The sequence below is a fragment of the Macaca nemestrina genome, chromosome 18 (genome assembly GCF_043159975.1).
Source record: "Macaca nemestrina isolate mMacNem1 chromosome 18, mMacNem.hap1, whole genome shotgun sequence".
In the NCBI taxonomy this organism is placed as follows: domain Eukaryota; kingdom Metazoa; phylum Chordata; class Mammalia; order Primates; family Cercopithecidae; genus Macaca; species Macaca nemestrina.
This window is the reverse complement of record NC_092142.1, coordinates 57,910,920-57,933,218: the sequence shown is the minus strand read 5'-3', so window position 1 is coordinate 57,933,218 and position 22,299 is coordinate 57,910,920. Positions and strand designations below refer to the sequence as shown.

At 43.7% G+C, this 22,299-nt stretch overlaps 1 long non-coding RNA gene across 1 annotated transcript in view; it reads right to left on the bottom strand.

Annotated features, from left to right (window-relative positions):
* The window catches only part of LOC105491498 (uncharacterized), a 305,928-nt gene extending 284,432 nt beyond the window's left edge, over positions 1-21,496 (bottom strand). Inside the window, exon 1 of the long non-coding RNA XR_011616163.1 lies at positions 20,440-21,496. This is a non-coding gene — a long non-coding RNA (uncharacterized lncRNA). The remainder of the gene's footprint in view (positions 1-20,439) is intronic.
* Positions 21,497-22,299: the final 803 nt, after the last annotated feature.

The window sequence follows — 22,299 nt, the reverse complement described above, 5'->3', positions numbered from 1 at the left end:
TGAGTGCAGGTGATGTCAGAAGCAGGAGTGTGGAAGGCCAGGAGCAAAACAGGAATGAGGGAAAAGCACGTCTGGGTTATTGAGCTGTTTACCTTTGGGTCAATCACAGCTTAGACCCACCAGGGAACTTCTGAGAACCCACGTAGAATTATGCAACTAAAGGGCGATAGTCTGGTGCCTTTTTCTTTTTTGAAACAGAATCATTCTTTGCCACCCAGGATGGAGTGCCGTGGTGCAATCATAGCTTACTGTAGCCTTGAACTCCTGCGCTCAAGCGATCTCCCATCTCAGTCTCCCAAGTAGCTAAGACCACAGGCGCATGCCACTGTGCCTAGTTATTCCTATTTTGGAGACACAGGGTCTTGCTATGATGCCCAGGCTGATCTCAAACTCACGGCCTCATGCAAATCTCCTGCTTCGGCCTCCTAGAAGTGTTGAGATTACAGGTATGAACCACAGCACCCAGCCTCTAGTGACTTCAACCTACTCTCAATTCCCGGTTGAAGGATTGTTCTCCTGCACATCTAGGATAAGTCCTATCCATGGCTTTCAAGAGTCCTGAGGCAGAAGAGAACATGACCCACACGGAAATGCTTGAGGTGAGATGGGGGCAGGAACAGCAACTGTCCACCTCCACTGGGCTGAAAAAGATGGGTTGAGGTGATGTGGCCTGGGTATGACCAGCATCTATGTCCTCCAGGAAGAGTCTCATCTTGAATAATTTAGAGGACAGGATGCCACATTTGCCATTTGCTACCTGTGCAAGCTTTGGCAAACGTCTTTTCCCTCTAAACCTTAATTTCTTCATCCATAAAGTAATTACAATGGTAGCTATAATTAAATGCTCTTCTAAATAATGAATGTGTTAATATATGTGAGATGCCTATTGCAAGAAGAAAAACACATTAAGTTGTTATAGTATTGTTAATAAAATAGTAATTATAAGAGTAATATCTCATTTGCCTTACTGCTTTCTAATTTTGGTTCACATTTATTGACTCTGTTTTGGTCTTGCTCTTAACTCAGTTGCTTCTGTTTATTTAGATACATGGTGGTTGCCTCCACTTGTTTCCTTTCTTTCTTCTTCCTTCTTCCTTCCTAACAAATATTGAGTCCTAACTGTGCTTCAGGCACCGTGCTCACCTGACTGTATAATTCTTTGTTTCTCAAGCTGTATTTAGCATTCTTTCCTGAATTACTGGAAATTCATTGCTTGTATAAAACAGTCGCCCTCACTAACCTCTATTTTGCACCACACAAATAACTTTAAAGTCTTGTCACGTCACACTGGAAATGCAACAAAAAGACCAGAACTTACATCTGAATGAGCAGATAGTCACCTAGCAAAGTTGCTCAATCCACCTCTCTGCACCTCCACCCCAAACATACATTTAGGGAATGGTAGGGTTGGCTTATTTTCTATGTATTTGAAGACAAAATTTTTTTTTTGTATTTGTAGGAACATGTAATACCACAGAGGAGTTACCCAGCACTAAAGGCCACATTTTATTCTTTTGCCACCCCACTTTATACCTACCCTAGTAACCTTCGCTTAGTAAGTATACAGTAAGTATTAGCTACTATATTCCTCATTTATCAAATATTTTCAGCACTCACTGTAATTGATAATTGATGTATTATGTGCTGAAAACGAACACAAAGGTGATTAAAATATAATTTGTACTATCAAGATGACTGTGGTCTACCAGAGAATATAATATTAAGTGCCTCTAACTAGAAGGATGTGTGTAATGTGTGTGTCTTCTCTAGAGGACAGTAGAATCCTTTAGGGAAGGAACTCATGTTTGTAGTCCTCCATGCACATAGTAGGCTCATCTACCCATAAGTACCGGCAACAGAAGGAAGAAAACAGAAAACTCAGTTGCTTCAAAGGAAAGAATACAATCCACTGAAAAAGGATCTTGGAAAGGCTTTGTAATGATCTGAATGTCTGTCCCTTCTAAAACTCACATTAAAATTTAGATACTATTATAACAGTGTTGAGAGGTGGGACTTCTAAGAGGTGACTGGGCCATGAGGGCTCTGTCCCCATAGGTGGAATTACTGCTGTTATAAAAGGGTGAGTTTGATCCCTTTTGTCTCTTGGCTCTTCTACTCTTCTGCCATGTGAGGAACAGTTACCCCTCCCCTCCAAAGGATGCAGCCTTCAAGGCATCATCTTGGGAGTGGAGACTGGGCCTTCACAAGGCACCATGCCTGTGAGCCACTTCATCTTGAACTTGCCAACCTCCAGAGCTGTGAGAAATAAATTTCTGTTCTTTATAAGTTACCTAGTCTGTGGTATTGTTATAGCAGCACAAAACAGACTAAGACAAGTTTTATACATACATTGAATTGAAGTGGGTAATATTTCAATATACAAAAAATGTGGAAAAAAAGAGCACATGAGGCCTGGTGCAGTGGCTCACACCTGTAATCCCAACATTTTGGGAGGCCAAGGCAGGCAGATCACCTGAGGTCAGGAGTTCAAAACTAGCCTAGCCAACATGGTGAAACCGTGTCTCTACTAAAAATGCAAAAATTTGCCAGGCATAGTGGCGGGCACCTGTAGTCCCAGCTACTCGGGGGGCAGAAGAATAGCTTGTACCCAGGAGGCGGAGGTTGCAGCAAGCCAAGATCACGCCACTGAACTCTAACCTGGGTGACAGACTGAGAGTTCGTCTCCAAAAAAAAAACAGCAGCAAAGAAAAGAAACAGTACATGAGCACCATGTGTTGTTTAACAATGGGGGATACATTCTGAGAAATGTGTTATTAGGTGATTTTATTATTGCTAGGACATCATAGAATGTACTTACACAAACCTAGATGGTATAGCCTACTACGTAATTGGCTACGTGGTAGAGCCATTGCTCCTAGCCCACAAACCTGCGCAGCATGGTACTGTGCTGAACACTGTAGGCAACTGTAACACAATGGTAACTATTCATGTCTCTAAACATATCTAAACATAGAAAATATAATGTGTTGTGCTATAACATTAGGACAGCCACTACATCACCAGGCAATAGGAATTTTTCAACTCCATTATAATCTTAGGGGACCACCATTGTATATAGAGTCGATCATTGACTGAAACATTGCCCTGCAGCACGTGGCTATACCAGTAGAAGGAAGCACAAAGATGCAGAGTCAGGAAATATTTACGCACACCCTATGATAAGGGTATGCAGTATGATGAGAATTTAGAGAGTTTATCAGGGAGTAACAGAAGAATAAACTAGAAAGAAAGTTTTAGACCAATTAAATGATTAAATCTTATGCATGGGGATCCATTTATCAAATACAATTACCAGGGCACTGCAGGAGGAAGATTTACATCTTATTTACCAGAGAAAGGCTGTATTTTGTTTTACCATGAAAGGGACACTGTCCAGAACAGTGATTTCTATAATTTAGTCCACAAGTTTATGGAAAGGAGCTATCTAAATATTATACATAGTATGTGAATTTCTATTCAAAAGATAATAGTCTATATATTTTTTGAGATTTTGCTGCACCCATCACCTCAGCAGTATACACTGCACCCTATTTGTAGTCTTTTATCCCTCAACCCCTTTCCCACCCTTTCCCCCCGAGTCCCCAAAGTCCACTGTGTCCTTCTTATGCCTTTGCATCCTCCCACTTGAGTAAGAACACACGATGTTTGATTTTCCAAAAGATATAGTTTTACAGATTGAATGAAAAATGTTTTGTACACATTTGTAATATCTATATATAAGGTTTTAATAAAAACAACTACTCATTTAAAATAGCTCAACAATTTGTTCTCAATGGAAAATATAAATACTATCACCACATTAGTACTGATAATGGATCTAGAGATGATCAAATAAAAAATAAAATGGAGACACTGGGTCTTCACATATAATAATCTGGGGCAAGGTAACTAAAACTCACCAAAGTTTTTTTTTTTTTTTTTCCAGCTTTAACAACAACCGCTGTTTGTTAGACACTATGTCTGAAGAACAGATGGAAAGAGGATGGATTGGAAGCGGTGAGACCACTTAGGTAGTGACAGTGGCAGTGATTTAAGTGAGAGAGAATGAGTGTCTGAAGGTGATACCAGAAGAGGTAAAGAGGAGGAAGCAGCTATGAGAGATGATGTATTCATAAAATAAAAAGGACTAACTAGATGAACAAGATTAATTGGGTGTGTGGCAATGAGGCATACATTGAGAATATCTCGTATGTTTCCAACTTGTACAGCTGGCTGAATTGTGATGCCTTTTTCTGCATGTGTTTGCATGCCAGTGTGTGTCAAGACATAGAATAAGTGGTAAATGAGTTCAGTTTTCTTGAATTTAAGGAGTATCTGGAACATTCAAGACAGACTATTTCAGCACACCTGGCCAACAACCCACCCTACCAACAGTTGTGCCATTTTGGGCTCAAGCAGGACCTTTGTAACACTTACAAAAATACAGTTTGAGGCCGGGCGGGGTGGCTCAAGCCTGTAATCCCAGCACTTTGGGAGGCCAAGACGGGCGGATCACGAGGTCAGGAGATTGAGACCATCCTGGCTAACACGGTGAAACCCCGTCTCTACTAAAAAAAAAAAAATACAAAAAACTAGCCGGGCGAGGTGGCAGGCGCCTGTAGTCCCAGCTACTCGGGAGGCTGAGGCAGGAGAATGGCATAAACCTGGGAGGCGGAGCTTGCAGTGAGCTGAGATCCCGCCACTGCACTCCAGCCTGGGCGAGAGCGAGAGACTGTCTCAAAAAAAAAAAAAAAAAAAAAAAAAAGTTTGAATTTTCAAAAAACAAAAAAGAAAGTGGGGGGAACAGTTGTTTCCCTCCATAAATCTGAGCAAAAAGCTCTTGCCAAGTCAATTCACTGAAAGTTTTTCTACTAACTCTTAGCTCCTCAAGGGAAGGCACTCTCATTTATCTCTATCATCAGAACGTAAGCATTCAGGAAATGTTTGTTGAATTAATGTTAGAATAAATTTGTGTTCTATTCGAAGAGTCTAAAGGACTGCTGAAAAGGAATCCAAGCCTGTAAACAGGGCTCTTTGGGAACGGGGCAAGAGGAAGGAGGAGCTAAAGCAAGCATCTTTCAGGGCAGTCATGGCAGCTCACACCGACAATCCCAGCACTTCAGGAGGCCAAGATGGGAGGATCACTTGAGGCCAGGAGTCTGAGAGCAGCCTGGGCAACATGGTGAAACCCGTTTCTACAAAATAATTTTTTTTTAATTATCCAGGGTAGTGGTATATGCCTGTAGTCCCAGTTACTCGGGAGACTGAGGTGGGAGGATTACTTGAGCCCAGGAGGCTAGGCTGCAGTGAGCTGTGATTGAGCCACTGCACTCCATCCTAGGCAACAGAGTGAGACTTTGTCTCAAAAAAAGGCGGGGGGAGGAGGGGCAGGGGCAAGTGATACCTCCAGAACATAGCCAGTTGCTTCCTCCCACACTCATCCCCTGACCACTTGATTTCCATATAGTCTTAAACTAGAGATTAGCACGTTTTGAAAAGGAGGAAGAAGAGGACGAAAGGGAGGAAGAGAGAATAAGGAATAGAAAAGCTGCCACGGTTCCCACTGGCTTTTCAGTGTGTTCATTCCAGACATTTATGAGGCCTGGTTTTGTATTCTTGTGATGCTTTTCTATCCTTTTCTGTTTAATCTTAACCAAATTTGAAGAGTCTTCACTCCTTGAAACCAAATGGTTATGAACTTAGCAAATAGTGGATATTCAAAGCTGATGAAGAGGAAGCAACAATGGAAGAAAGCAAAGACAGAAAGCAATATCCTCATACAGGCTGGCTTTCATTCATGAAACTACTGAATGTCCATTTTTCTAAATCACTCAAGAATTTCACAGAGAAGCTCACCGTCTTCATACCTGAAGATCAGCAGAAATACTTGAAAAATTAAAGAGGGTCCAAATTTGGGGTCAGTGACACACCTGTTCCCAAACGGTGAGCCAGTCCCGGTGGGGATTGAGTCTGTTAAGGGATAATGTGAAGGACCTGGGCTGGACCACCAATCCTGGCCACAGCCTGTGGTGTTTGAGGGAAATAGCAGAGAGGAAAAACAAGGCTGAACTCAGCCTAAAAGGAATTAAAATGGGCCTCAAAAATGACTGGATTCATATAATCCATGGAATAGGTCACTTGGGGCACTCTACTAAGACACTGGTATAACAAAGCTAGCTACACATGGGTGTTGAAATGCACTTCCCTTTTTAATAACAATGCAGCTTGAAAATAGGAAAAATATTCATCCCCAAAGAATTCTCTGGAGAAGCTGGAAAATTACCTGCCTCCAGCTGGTACCATGCTCTGTTAATGATTTGTATACAGGTGAACAAAAGGTTCAGTGCTCCTATTAATTACCTAAAAAAGGATTAGTCTTCTTTTCACCAGGGAATTAGGAAATCAAGAGGTACATCACCTGGTATTTCTCTATCACAGATGTCAGAAATAAGTGTTCTTTCTTGTACACTCACCATACTTTCCCCCAGTTTTCTTTCTACCCCCATTCTATACACCAGTCTAGCACATTGGCAAAAAAATAAATCCGTATTTGTCTTGGTTTTTGCTCAAATTCTGGAGGTAGAAATGAGGCATGAACTGTCTAGGCCCGAGCACGTGGTAGATAACCCTACCTTTCACTTCACCATCAGAATGTCCCTTTCCCCCTACATTCTCCCGTATCAATCACTCCCTGAATGTGTATTTCACTTCAATTGGTCATGGGGTCCCTCAAGGTGTCCACAGCCTTCTAAATATTTTTCTTATTTTAGGTTCAGGGCTACATATGTAGGTTTGTTATAGGTAAATTATGTGTCACTGAAGTTTGGTATACAGATTATTTCCTCACCCAGATTTGAGAATAATACCTGATACAGTTTGGCTCTGTCCCCACCCAAATCTCATCTTGTAGCTCCCATAATTCCCGCCTGTTTTTGGAAAGGCCCAGTCAGGGATAGTTGAATCGTGGGGGCGGATCTTTCCTGTACTGTTCTCGTGATAGTGAATGTGTCTCACGAGATCTGATGGTTTATAAACAGGAGTTTCCCTGCACAAGCTCTTTGCCTGCTGCCATCCATGTAAGATGTGACTTGCTCCTCTCCTGGCTTCCACCATAATTGTGAGTCCTCACCAGCCATGTGGAACTGTAAGTCCAATAAACCTCTTTTGTAAATTATCCAGTCTCAGGTATGTCTATCAGCAGCATGAAAATGGACTAATACAGTATCCAATAGGTAGTTTTTCAATCCTCACTCTCTTCCCACCCTCCACCTTAAATTAGGAGCTGGTGCATACCATTCCCTTGTTTCCATATGTGCTCAATGGAACTTGTAAGTTCCCACTTACAAGTAAGAATATGTGGATTTGGTTTTCTGTTCCTGTGTTAGTTACTTAAGATAATGGCCTTGGCCGGGCGCGGTGGCTCAAGCCTGTAATCCCAGCACTTTGGGAGGCCGAGATGGGCGGATCATGAGGTCAGGAGATCGAGACCATCCTGGCTAATACGGTGAAACCCCGTCTCTACTAAAAAATACAAAAAACTAGCCGGGCGAAGTGGCGGGTGCCTGTAGTCCCAGCTACTCAGGAGGCTGAGGCAGGAGAATGGCGTGAACCCGAGAGGAGGAGCTTGCAGTGAGCTGAGATCCGGCCACTGCACTCCAGCCTGGGTGACAGAGCGAGACTCCGTCTCAAAAAAAAAAAAAAAAAAGATAATGGCCTCCAGCTCCATCCATATTGCTGCAGAAGACATGATCTCATTTTTTATGGCTGTATCATATTCCATGGTGTATATACACCACATTTTCTTTATCCAGTCTACCATTGATAGGTATTTAGGTTGATTCTAGGTCTTTGCTATTATGAATAGTCAGTTTTCTTAAATAACACTAGGTTTACTCACTTATTACACTGCCTATGGTTGGAGTCTTAACTTTAATAGGCTGCAGCCTTACAATTCACCTTCCATTTATGACCTCGACTCTAAACTGTAATGTAGATTTTCCCCCATCTTCATTGTCTTGTACAAATATCCCACCAGAAACATTGTTTTAGGGGCACTGTACCACATTCCAATTGCCAAGAAGGGCAGCTTGCTGGAATGTTCACCCTAAATTAAGTAGTATTAAATAGAATGTAAATCAAATAGGATATTCAATAAGATATTTGCTGTTTTTCTGAAAACTTCATGTGTCATTATGTTCAGGACTTGTAGTCATCAGCACTTATAATGACTCAGATGGAGATGTAAACAGTAAGAGCTCAGCCTTGCAAATAACGTGAAGATGTGGGGTAAAGAAACTATTGAATGAAATGCAACATGCAACTGTATTAAACATGAATAAGATGCTTTAAACTTAAATCTGACTATTTTATCATAAAAATCCCTATAGAGGAGTTCAAGGCTGCAGTGAACTATGATTGTGCCACTGCATTCCAGCCTGAACAACAGAATGAGACCGTCTCGAAAAAGAAAAAAAATCCCTGTAGAGTTGCTATTGTTATTACCATATCTCTATCTCAAAGTATTAGGCTTTATCATCCCTAGAGCATACATGAAAAATCTACTGAATCTGAGCGAAGGGAACAGGGGAAAAAAAAAAAAAAAAACACCTCTACTCCTGAGGAAGAGGCAAAAACACATGCTGAACCTAGACCATTAGAGAGCTCCTTGCCCAGGTGAGGTGGCTCATACCTGTAATTCCAGAATTTTGGGAGGCCAAGGCAGGTGGATCACTTTGAGCCCAAAAGTTTGAGACCAGCCTAAGCAACATGACAAAACCCCACCTCTAAAAAAGTACAAAAAAATGAGCCAGCCATGCTAGCATATGTCTGTAGTCCCAGCTACTCAGGAGACCGAGGTAGGAGGAATTGTTTGAACCCAGGAGTTAGAGGCTGCAGTGAGTCATGATCACACCACTGCACTCCAGCCTGGGCAACAGAGCAAGACCATCTCAAAAAGAAAAACAAAAAACAAAAGCAGTTTATACTATCACATTTGGGATTAAGTTAAAAAATATATATCTCCTCTAGCTGAGGGGGAGGGGAACAGGACCCCTACAAGAACCCATCCTCAAGACCCATAGCAGAGTGCCTGCCTGATAAGGAGGCTTCGTCAGAACAACAGAAAACATGAGCCCTCCCCTGCTCCCACCCCACCAGTGGCCTATTGCTGGAGAGAGGCAACAGGGAAGACCTAAAACCGGTGGTAGAGGCTGGGCACAGTGGCTCATGCCTGTAATCCTGGCACTTTGAGAGGCTGAGGCGGGCGCGTCATCTGATGTCAGAAGTTCGAGACCAGCCTGGTCAACATGGGGAAAACCCAGTCTCTACTAAAAATATAAAAATTAGCCAGGCACAATTGTGCACACCTGTAATCCCAGCTACTTGGGGGGCTGAGGTTGCAGTGAGCCAAGATCACGCCACTGCACTTCAGCCAGGTCGACAGAGCTAGACTCTGTCTCAAAATAAATAAATAAATAAATAACCCTCTGGCAAACCAGCCCCATCTTAAATGTAAAGAAAAACTAGAGGAATTTGAAGGCTATGGTATACCCAGGGTGTCTGAATTGTTTGCCCCAAAAAAGGGTATGTTGGTAAATTTCACGTTTCTTACCATAAATTTTTTAAGTATTTATTTGGCACAAGAGGTAATACGAGACTGACGGCTAGGAGACCACCTACTGAGCCTAGCCTGAGGACAGGGCTGAGTAGGAAGACACGTTTTTTTAATTTCAAAAGGTAATAGACCTAACCAGTCAACACTCCCTCCCCAGTCCTTTCTCTTTTGGGTGCAGGTGAGTATATATTCTTACTAACTATCCTAATTAACAAACCATAGCAAAAGATGTATCTATGCTTTTTCTCTTGAGAGCAAAGGGCATGGTTAATCTTTCTTAGACGGCTTCCAGGACTTAAGCCAGGAAGGGAATTTGAGTCTCTTACCTCTCGGTAAGGCGTCCATCTTCAACAGGCAGAACTAAAAGGGCTATATGGTGGAGTCCTAACTCCAGGGACCTCAGCCCATGACCTTATTTGGAGATAGAATCTTTACAGAAGTAGGCAAGTTAAAAAGAGGTCATTAGAGTGGGCCCTTATTCAATATGACTGGTGTCCTTACAAAAAAAGAGAAATCTGGACACAAAAACAGACAAACAGCAAGTGATATGAAGAGACACAGGAAGAAGATGGCTGTCTACAAGCCAAGCAGAGAAGCTAGAAAAAATCCTTCCTTCACAACCCTCAAAAGGAACCAGCCCTGCCAACACCTTAAGACTTCTATCCTCCAGAATTGTGAAACAATAAATTTCTGTTGTTTAAGCCAGCAGTCCCCAGCCTTCTTGACAACAAGGACCAGTTTCATGGAAGATAGTATTTCCATGGATGGGGAAGGGATGGTTTTGGGATGAAACTGTTCCACCTCACATCATCAGGCATTAGTTAGATTTTCGTAAGACATGCACAACCTAGATCCCTCACATGCGCAGTTCACAATAGGGTTCACGCTCCTGTGAGAATCTAAGGCCACCACTGATCTGACAAGAGGCGGAGCTCAAGTGCTAATGCTCACTCACCCACTGCTCACTTCCTGCTGCGGGCCCAGTTCCTAACCGACCACAGGCCAGTACTGGCCTGAGGCCTAGGGGTTGGGGAAGCCTGGTTTAAGCCACTCCATTTGTGTTACTTTGTTACAGCAACCTAGTAAATTAAGACAGATGGTAACCACAGAAAGAAATTCCAAACCCAACTCAACTCATGGCAAGGTTGACTCAACCACTATATACTAAAGGCCTTGCAGAAGGAAAGGCACACACGTTTCCATGATAAAATGTATTTGCTTCAGTCTCTACAATATTGGCCGGGCGCGGTGGCTCAAGCCTGTAATCCCAGCACTTTGGGAGGCCGAGACGGGCGGATCACGAGGTCAGGAGATCCAGACCATCCTGGCGAACACGGTGAAACCCCGTCTCTACTAAAAAAATACAAAAAACTAGCCGGGCGAGGTGGCGGGCGCCTGTAGTCCCAGCTACACAGGAGGCTGAGGCAGGAGAATGGCGCAAACCCGGGAGGCGGAGCTTGCAGTGAGCTGAGATCCGGCCACTGCGCTCCAGCCCCGGCGACAGAGCGAGACTCCGTCTCAAAAAAAAAAAAAAAAAAAGATTCTCAGCATTATTGATCATTAAGTAAATGCAAATCAAAACCACGTGATACTACTATACACCTATTGGAATGACTAAAAAAGAAAAACCAACAATACCAAGAGTCGGTGAGAACGCACAGCAACCAGAATTCTCCTACATTGCTGGTGGGAATGCAAAATGATACTGACACTTGGAAAAATAGTAAAGCCGTTTCTTATAAAGTCAAACATATGCTTTCAGACAACATCACAATCCCACGTACACGTTTTTACCCAAGTGAAATGAAAACCTATGTTCACACAAAACCCTGTATGCAAATATTTACAGCAGTTTCCATCATCTTTGCCAAAAACTGGAAGCAACTCAAATATTCAACTGGAAAATGGATAAACAAACTGTGGTATAGCCATACAATGATATACTGCCCAGCAATTTTAAAAAGAATTGATATATACAATAACATAAGTGAGGCTGGACACAGTGGCTCACACCTGTAATCCCAGCACTTGGGAGGCCGAGGCGGGTGGATCACTTGAGGTCAGGAGTTTGAGACCAGCCTTGCCAACAAGGTGAAACCCCATCTCTACTAAAAATACAAAAATTAGCCAGGTGTGGTAGTGGGCACCTGTAGTCCCAGCTACTCAGGAGGCTGAGGAAGGAGAATCACTTGAACCCAGGAGGCAGAGGTTGCAGTGAGCCAAGATCACACCACTGCACTCCAGCCTGGGCAACAGAGTGAGACTCTGTCTAGAAAAAATTAAAAATAAACAAATCTCAACTGCAGTATGCCAGTGATCCCCACTCTTTTTGGCACCAGGGACTGGTTTCGTGGAAGACAATGTTTCCACAGATGAGAGGCTGGGGGTGAGGGACAGGGGGATGGTTTCGGGATGATTCAAGTGCATTACATTTATTGCACTTTATTTCTGTTATTACATTGTAATATATGAAATAATTATACACGTCACTATAATGTAGAATTAGCAGGAGCTCTGAGCTTGCTTTCTTGCAATCAGACAGTCCCATCTGGCGGTGATGGGAGACAGTGACAGATCATCAAGCATTTAGATTCTCATAAAAAGCATGCTACCTAGATCCCTTGCATGTGCAATTTACAATAGGAACTGCATGCTCCTATGAGAATCTAATGGCACACCTGATCTGACAGAAGACAGAGCTCAGGCAGTAACGCGAGCTATAGGAAGTGGATGTAAATAGAGAGGAAGCTTCACTCTCTCACTCCCTGCTATGTGGCCTGCTTCCTAACAGGTCACAGACTGGTACCGGTCTGTGGTACCAGTCTGTGGCCCAGGGTTGGGGACCCCTGCATTACAATAAAAGAAATAAGCCAAACCTAAAATCTTAACACTGTATGATTCCATTTATTTAATATTCTTAGAAAGGCAACATAACATCATAACAGAAAACATGTTAGTGCTTGTCAAAAGTCCAGGTTAGAGGGAGGGGTTGACTAAAAGGGGGTACGGGAGAATTTTGGGGGGTGATAGAACTGTTTTATATCTTGATTACGATAGTAGCTACGTAACTATATATCTGTCAACATTCACAAAAACACACACTATAAAGGGTAAATTTTACTATACGTAAACGTTATTTTAAACAGGAAAATGCTATTGACATGTAGTGACAAATCATTAAAGCTAACAGACTCCCCTGTAAATCCCAGCAATCTGGGAGACTGAGGCAGGTGGATCACTCAAGCTTAGGAGTTTGAGACCAGCCTGGGCAGGAGGCAGAGCTTGCAGTGAGACAAGATTGAGCCACTGCACTCCAGCTTGCACAACAGAATGAGACCCTGTCTCTAAAGAACATCTAAATAAAAATGGTTGCACCACCAAAACATGTCTTTATTTTCACTTGCAAAAGATCAACTCAGATTAACTGCAATTAGAACCCAAGAGTTTTACTTGGCTACAGGTCATTTTAAGCCAACCCTGTACTATGTCTGCTCGAACAATAAATTGGACTAGATTAATAAATGAGGTCTGCACTATTGACATCTGGAACATGATATCCACATCTGGGCAGATGAAATACATATATCCTTAGGATGCTATTACAGAAGAGAACTGAAGAAAAATGTAACTTTGAAAAGAAATATCCCATAGATGGTAGTCTCTTGAGTCTTACCTAGTCTTATTCACGCAGTCACAGAAACCATAGCAAGGATCAATGTGTAGTGGTTTCTAGGAAGTAGATTTTGGTCTCATATTGCAGTTACATTGTTTTCTCACAAGTATTCGATATGGAGTAAACTGTCCGAGAACACAGTGATAGCACCATCTTCCCAGGTATTCAAGGAGAGAGAAAACAGGAATGCTGTAAAGAAGTTGAATAACTATGTTTTCGAGGAGATAGAGCCTGGTGACCTCAAATTTATCTTTCAATTCTGATTTCACTGCTCTTTGTGTATACCGGGTTCTAATATTAATTTATTGTGGTAAATCACATCACCACTTTTAAGAATTCACTCTAGATACGTTTCCTCTTAGCAACATTAAGAGAGCTTTAATTCTTGTTCTTCCAAAACTGGACTGTATCTAAACTTTAAGCAGCAGCCGTGTGCTCCTGTGTAAATCCATTCCCAAAAAAGTCAATCTTATCTTCTCAATAGTGCCCTCCAGCAGGTTCTCACCATGATGTTCCAAAGTTCTTTCCCTGGGTGACCTGAAATTCTTCCTGATGTTTACCGTATGTGTGCCTGATCCTTTGAATTCAGTGAACTGAAAAAGATTGAGATGGTAGTTCAGATAGCAAAGCATGACCCCATAAATGTTATGCAGACCTTCCCAGCACCAAAGCCTACTAAGGTAGAACAAAGGAGTCACCATTGGGTCACAGGTCAGGAACCAAGCCATGAAAGACATCAGATCTCAGTAAGAAAATCAGAATTCTTGCAGCTACAAAAAGGAATGAAATCATATTCTTTGCAGCAACACAGATAGAGGCAGAGGCCATTATCCTAAATAAACTCAGAAACAAGGAACCAAATACATGTTCTCACTGATGAGAGGAAGCTAATGGATACATATGGACATATGAAAATAGACAATGGGGGTTCCAAGAGATGGGAGGGGGAAATAGGTGAGGGTTGAAAAATAACCTATCGGGTGCAATGTTCACCACTTGCGTAATGGGTACACTAGAAGCCCAGTCCCCACCAGTATGCAATGTACCTATGTAACAAACATGCACACGTACCCCCAAAACTAAAATAAAATTTTAAAAAGCAAAGAAATGCTATTTTATGCTTTTTTCTTTTAAACTTTTAGTGTTCTATGTAATATAAAAAGTAAAGTTAAGAATAAAAATCAAAACTATAAAAACAGAAAGAAAATTAGAATATTATAAGCCACCCAAGACCAGGGCCAGCAGAAGTTGATGGGGAGGTAAGACACGAGGAATCCAGGGGGGAAGGCAAGGCAGCAAAGGAAGAGACTTAGCAAGCATTCTGCTATTACGGGCATTGTTTCTTAGACCTTAGAGCAAGGTAAGAAGTAGATAATCACATCCCTATTTTACATCCCTATGAAGCTACTGAGACCTAAAAGGTCAATTAACTACCGCAAAGCCATCCAGCTAATAGTCACATTTTTACCCAGGTCTGCCTGATTCCAATCCCAGGCTTCTAACTACTGTGCCAACAGTTCTCAATCAGGGGTGATTCTTGCCCCTCTTCCTACCTGGGAATATTTGGCAGTGTCTGAAGACATTTTTGGTTGTCAGAACTGCAAGTAGGAAGGGGTGCTACTGACATCCAGTAAGTGAAAGCCAGGGATGCTGCTAAACATCCAACAAAGGACAGCACCCCCATCACAAGGAATTACCCACAACAAAATGCCAGTAGTGCCAAACTTAACCTTGCACTATGCAATGAATAGGAGATATGGAAGACAATTTTGAAGTTTAAGCACTATTTTGCTTCAGTGGTGCTCTTTCCATAATTCATAATCTTGGTCCTGGTGGCATACCTTGGCCAGTATTAAAGACTGGGGTCCCCATGTGTCTAATTTCTGCCCTTTAGGACAGAGAAGATTTGAGTGACACCCCAGTATTTTTTGTAATATAAACCACAAAACGACTGTGTTGAACTGAAAGATTTTGGAATGCCTGACCCCAGCTCAAAAGGCAACACAAAGAGCCCATAACGTATGCAGCAGGCAGCAGGCAGCACTGAGCTCCTGGGGCAGGGCCGGCATGGGGATAGGAATTATGTCCCCATTATCCACAAAGTGAACATTTTTCTAACAATAACACAGTGATTTCAGAAACAATTTTAAAAACAAGAATCTTTTCACCCAAACTCCAGAGCTTTTCTGATTTTTTTCAGCAACAAAAGAATTCAGCTTCCAAAAAAAGCAGGCTGCATCTCTGAATATTAAAACTCCCACCTTGGGAAATTTTGTAAGCCTTCAGACAACCTCTTTTAAAGTTACAAATGAAAGTCACTCAACAGACGACACTGCTCATGGACCCCTTTTATCTATGGAAGAAAGACAGAAACAGAGCAGTAACTTAGGAGCAGAGACCAAATTACTGACCTTGAGTCACCTTCCACACCATGCCTGGTCCAAACAAGATAGGGAGTTAAAAGCTTCAACCAGTAGCAACAGCAAATGATGTAATTTGATGATATTTTTAAAACCCATCAAGGGAGAATAAAAAAGCTAGATCGTATTATGCATAGAGCTCTTAGAGGTTAAAAACAGCCTCAATTTGCCTTTAGCTAAGCCCTTTCATACTGAAATCAACCATTCCACTTTCCTCTCTGCCCAAAGAGCAAGCAATTCTAGAACTAAAGAACTAGTCCACTGACGCTCGGACTCACTGAATGAGTTTATTTTTTATCTGTATGTGAAACCAAATGGGTTTTCTTTTTAGGGCTGCATGGGTGAACCCCTCCCGTCGTTCCCCCAGCTCTGTCACTGAGATTTTCCTTCTCTATGATGGTGATTATGCTACATTGATACCCATTTGTCCACGTCTTCAACATGGACTCCTGTGTTGCTCCACGCCAGCTGCATTTTTCACACAACCCAACCATGAAACTGTCTAAATTGCCACCAAATGTAACCATCAAGGGTCTCATGCCCAAAACTGCCATAGCAGGAAGCACCATAACAGTTTTTGTCATTTTTCCCAGGGCACACAGATTGCTCAAATCTGCTTCTCTGCCTTATTTTTCCCTAACTCATAACTGTAAGCATTAACTACCCATTCTCAGGCATTCGTGATATACCTGACACTGTACTAGGCGTTTTACAAATAGTTTTATTCAGTCCTTGCAGTAACTCATGAGGTAAATATTACCTCTCCATTTTACATGAGAAATTCAAAACTGAAAAGTTTTAATAACTTATAAAAGATGACATGGAAAATAAGTGGCATATTTAGTCCCAAGTGTCTCACCCCAAAAACCGTTTTTAATACACAGCACACAAGACTTATGGAAGACATTTTAAAAAGTCAATAGCAGTTACTTCTAGAATATAAGGCGACGGCTAACTTTAGATCTTTCTTAATTATATCTTTTTTTTATTTAAAACTGGGCACGCGGCTGGGTGCAGTGGCTCACGCCTGTAATCCCAGCACTTTGGGAGGCCAAGGTGGGCAGATCACCCGAGATAAGTAATTCGAGACCAGCCTAGCCAACATGACAAAGCCCTGTCTCTACTAAAAACACAAAAATTAGCCAGGCGTGGTGGCGCGTGCCTGTAATCCCAGCTACTCAGGAGGCTGAGCCAGGAGAAGTTCTTGAACCCAGGAGTTGGAAGTTAGTGTGAGACTCCGTCTCAAAAACCATAAAATAAAACTGAAATTAAATTGGGCACATAAGATAGAACAAAAACATCTAAAAAAACACAAAAAACACACCAAGGCCGGGTGTGATGGCTCATGCCTATACTCCCAGCACTTTGGGAGGCCGAGACAGATTGCTTGAGCCCAAGAGGAGTCTGAGACCAGCCTGTGCAACATGGCAAAACCCCATCTCTACAAAAAATACAAAAATATATATATAGCTGGGCATGGTGGTGCATGCCTGTAGTTCCAGCTACTCGGAAGGCTGGCGGGGGAGGATTGCTTAAGCCTGGGAGTTTGAGACTGCAGTGAGCCATGATTGCTTAAGCCTGGGAGTTTGAGGCTACAGTGAGCCGAGTTCATCCACTGTACAGCCTGGGCAACAGTGAGACCCTGTCTTAAAAAAAAATAGTGGCTGTCCAAAGGCCGGCTGAGTTCAAGTCTCAGTGCCACATTTTGCTTGCTGCAGAACCTTGTGTCACTCAAAATCAGGCTCAAAAAAACAAAACAACAACAAAAAAAGACAGACCAAATATGTGAAACAACCATTTTCAAGATACACTGGACATTTAAGCAACAAAGGTTGTGACCCCCTACAGATGGGAAACAAATAAGGTGGGCCAAACGATTGCCCCAGTGTACTCTTAAGAGTTTTCAGATCTCTGCACATGGAAGGGAAACCAGGCTGAGCTTTGCAGACTCCCTGAGTTAGGAAGACAAACCAACTGCCAAGTCCAATAAGAAAGTAGGTAGCTAGAGTTCACAGCACAAAGTAACAGAGAGGAGAGGGAAGTGCAGAGACAGAACTCCAGAGATCTGCACAGGGTGCCCCGCCAAGTGTATAATGAGTACCGACTGATCCATGCATATATGTCAGGAAACTACCCAGGCCAGGGAAAGAACCATCCAAAAAGATTAAAGTACCCAAGGTTCAAACAGGGCTTGAAATAGTGCCTATTCCCACCAGCAAGATTAGAGAACCACAGGACTCATAAGTCACTGGGTAGAGTACACAGTAGGGTTTTGCCTCAGTCATGGAAAATAATTATCCCTACACTGAGCTCTGCTCCAGTCCCATCTAATAATTCTTAAACGAAATACCTGAAAGGATCAAACTACTTCCAAGTAACTTAAATGTGTCCCAGAACAAACCTCAAAAATATTTATAGAGGTACAAAAATATCCAGCACTCAGTGCTGAGTCTAAATGTGTTCCTTCAAAATTGATGTTGGAATTTAATCCCCAGTGTGACTGTATTAAGAAGTGAGGCCTTTGGCCCTGCGTGGCGATTCGCGCATGTAATCCCAGCTCTTTGGCAGGCCGAGGTGTGCGGATCACGAGGGTCAAGAGATGGAGCCCATCCTGGCTAACACGGTAAAATCCTGTCTTTACTAAAAATACAAGAATTGGCCAGGCGTGCTGGCAGGCGCCTGTAGTCCCAGCTACTAGGGAGGCTGGGGCAGGAGAGTGGCTTGAACCCAGGAGGCGAAGGCTGCAGCGTGCAGAGACAATGTCAGTGCACTCCAGCCTGGGTGACAAAGCCAGACACATCTTTTGGGGGGGGGGGGGGAAGTGAGGCCTTTACGAGGTGATTTAGGAGCATTACCCTTGTAAAAGAGGCTCAAGGGAGCCCCCTTACCCCTTCCGCCGTGTGAGGACACAGCAGAAAGCCACTATTTTTGAAGGGGAGAGCAAGCCCTCACCAAACACAATCTGCTAGCACCTTCATCTTGGACTTTCCAGCCTCCAGAACTGTAAGCAGTTCATTTCTGTTGTTTATAAATTATCCAGTCTAAGGTACTTTGTTATAGTTATCTGATCAGGCTATGACTGAAATGGGTACTGAGAAGTGGAGTGCTGCTGTAATAAACATCTTAAAATGTGGAAGCAGCTTTGAAACTGAGTAATGGGTAGAGGCTGGGAAAGTTCCGAGGTACACTGCCATGAAAGGAGTCTCAAAGGGCAATTTGGTAAAGGCTCGGATAAAGAGCTGTAGAGAAAGCCTCAGCCTTCTTAGAGATTACCTAAGTGGTCATGAGAATGTTGGTAGAAACACAAACAGAGGCCTTTCCGATGAGGTCTTCCATGCAAACTAGGAACGTGTTACAAGAAACTGGAGGAAAGGTGATTGTTATTAAGTTGCAATTAACTTGGCTTGCTTACTTGTGTCCTACTGTTTTGTGAAAAACGAACTTTTGAGCAACAAAGTATTTTGCAAAGGAAATCTCTAAACACTGCTGAGTGCAGAAAGGTTTCTCTGGACTGCTTATAATAAACTGAAAGGAGACACGAACTAAAGATTAAACTAATAATCAAAAGAAACAGAACTTACAGATAGTGAAAATCCTCATGTAAAGAATGAGAGCCAGGCACGGTGGCTTACGCCTACAACGCCAGCACTTTGGGAGGCCAAGAGTTCGAGACCAACCTAGTGAAATCCTCTCTCTTTAGAAATGCAGAAATTAGTTGGGCGTGGCGGCAGGAGCCTGTAATCCCAGCTACTCAGGAGGCTGAGGCAGGGAATCACTTGAACCTGGGAGCTGGAGATTGCAGTGACCCGATTTCGTGCCACTGCACTCCATCCCGAGCCAGAGTGAGACTGTCGCAAAAAAAAAAAAACAAAAAAGTGTACTCAAATGTATTTGAATTTTGGAGGAACACAAACGTTCAGACTATAGCATTGAGTGCTGGATATCTTCGTACCACTGTAAATACTAAGGTTTGTTCTGAGACCCATTTAGGCTACCTCTAAGTAGCTTGACCCTTCACAAGTGTTTCTTTTAAAGTGCATTCAAATGTATTTCTTTCCTAATAAGGTGATTAGTATGGATAGAAAGAAGACAAATGCTCTCTGTTAAGACAACGGAAGACTAACCTCGAAACTGTTTCAGAGATTATAGGGGCTGCCACTGCCATCACAGGACCAGAATGCCAAGACCTAAGGGACAGAACTATGTCAAATAAGGGTCCTCAGGCATCGTCGGACCTCAGCACCCACTTCACTGTGCCACCTCAAGTTTCTGTTCCCAGTATTCCAGCAGAGATCTTCAGTCATCCCAGACGCGGCTCCAGTGACTTCAAGTGCAACGCAGGCTGCAATGACTTTCCCTCTTTACACTGCTGGTGTTAAACCTTAGCAGCACCCACGTGGTGCCAATTCTGCAGTGGCAGAGAGTCCAAGAGCTATGGCGGTATGGCTACCTCCAACCTAGATTTCAAAAGACGTTCTGAATGGCCTCAGGGCCCCAACACTGAACTAACACACGGGAGGAACCACCACAGAGAGACCAATCAGAAATTAACAGCCACCCATGTGCAACTCCAGTCTGGGAAACCCGCAGGCATAACCACCCAACCTGAGAACTGCAGCAAGGTTTATGCCCAGCAAACCCATGAGACTGACTCACGGGCCCAACCCCCGTGCCCCAAGTGTAAACATTATCTTCAAGCCTTAAAATTTGCCCTTTCGGGCTTATGGACTTACTTGGAACCAGTTACTCCCTTCTTATTTCTCCCCTTTTAAAATGGGAATGTCTATTCCACGCCTGTCCTGCTGTGTTCGGAATTGGCGCGATCTATGGTCTCGCCGACTGCAAGGAGAAAGTCGCAAAACCCTTGCCGTGAGTCTTGCAGTTCTTAAAGACGGTGCGTCGACACTCTGTTCTTTCAGACATGCACATGTATCTGGATTTTCCTTTCGGTTGGTTCTTGGTCTGGCTGACAGGAGTGAAGCTTACAGCCCTTCGGTGTAAGCGTTAATAGTTTTTAAAGGTAGCGCATCTGCAGTTGGTCGTTCTTTCCTGAGGGTTCACCATCTCACTAGTTTTCAAGAAACAAGCTGCGACCTTTGTGATAAGCGTTACAGCTCTTAAAAACAGCGAGGCCTCAAACAGCGAGCTGCAGTAAAAACAACTCCAAATAACAAAAACACTAAACCCTCCCCCACGCCAAAAACAAATTCTAGCAGATAACTATTAGCTGGCTGCGGCAGCCTGCTTTTATTCCCTTATCAGGCCCCACCCACATCTGCGGATTGGTCTTTTTTACAGAGAGCTGATTGGTCCATTTTACAGAGAGCTGATTGGTCCATTTTACAGAGAGCTGATTGGACCGTTTTGACAGGGTGCTGATTGGTGCATTTACAATCCCTGAGCTAGACACAGAGTAGTGATTGGTGCATTTACAATCCTCCAGCTTGATATAAAAGTTCTCCAAGTCCTCACTAGATTAGCTAGTCACAGAGCACTGATTGGTGTATTTACAAACCTTGAGCTAGATACAGAGTACTGATTGGTGTATTTGCAAACCTTGAGCTAGACACAGGGTGCTGATTGGTGCGTTTACGATCCCTTAGTTAGACATAAAGGTTCTCCAAGTCCCCCGGAATCAAGAGCCCAGCTGACTTCACCTAGTGGTTTCCTTACCAGTGCTGCAGGCGGAGCTGCCTGCCAGTCCTGCACCGTGCACCCCCACTGCCCGGCTCCTGGGCGGCTGATGGGGGACGGCTAATAGGGACCGTGCACCACGGAGCAGGGAGTGGCGCCCGTCGGGGACACTCGGGTGGCACGGGAGCCCACCGCGGGGCGGGTGGTTCGGCATGGCGGGCTGCAGGTCTGGAGCCCTGCCCCGCGAGGAGGCAGCTGAGGCCCCGCGAAAACTCTAGCGCAGTGCCGGCGGGCCAGCAGTGCTGGGGGAGCCGGCTCAACCTCCGCAGGTGCTGGCCCGGGTGCTAACCCCTCACTGCTCTACTCCGGCGGCGCCCACCCGCCGCTCGGTGTGCGGGGCCCGCCAATCCCGCGACGGTGAGCGCCGCTCGCTTCTCTGGTTCCTGTCCGGCTTCTCCCTCCACACCTCCCTGCAAGCAGAAGGAGCCGGCTCCGGCCTCCGCCAGTGGAGTGGCGGGCTGAAGGGCTCCTCCAACGCCACCAGAGTGGAGGCGGAGGCCGAGGAGGCGCCGAGTGAGGGCTGCTAGCACATTGTCACCTCTCACTGCCGTTTTATTTTGAAAGCACGTAACATGGTTGATTTCACAGGTTCGCAATTGGAGAGCAATTTGCCTACCTTGAGTCCCACCCATATTTGACTTAGATGATATTTACATGAAACTCTGGCCTTTAGACTTTTGAGTTGATGCTGAAAAAGTGAAGAGTTTTGGGGCTACTGGGATGTAATGAATGTGTCTTGCTTGTGGAAAGGACACGAATTTTCAGGCCAGAAGCAGAATGCTATGGTCTGAATGTTTGTGTTCCTCCAAAATTTATATGTTGGAACTTAATCCCCCATGTGATTTTATTAAGAAGTGAGAGCCGCTGGGCGCTGCGGCTCACCCTGTAATCCCAGCGCT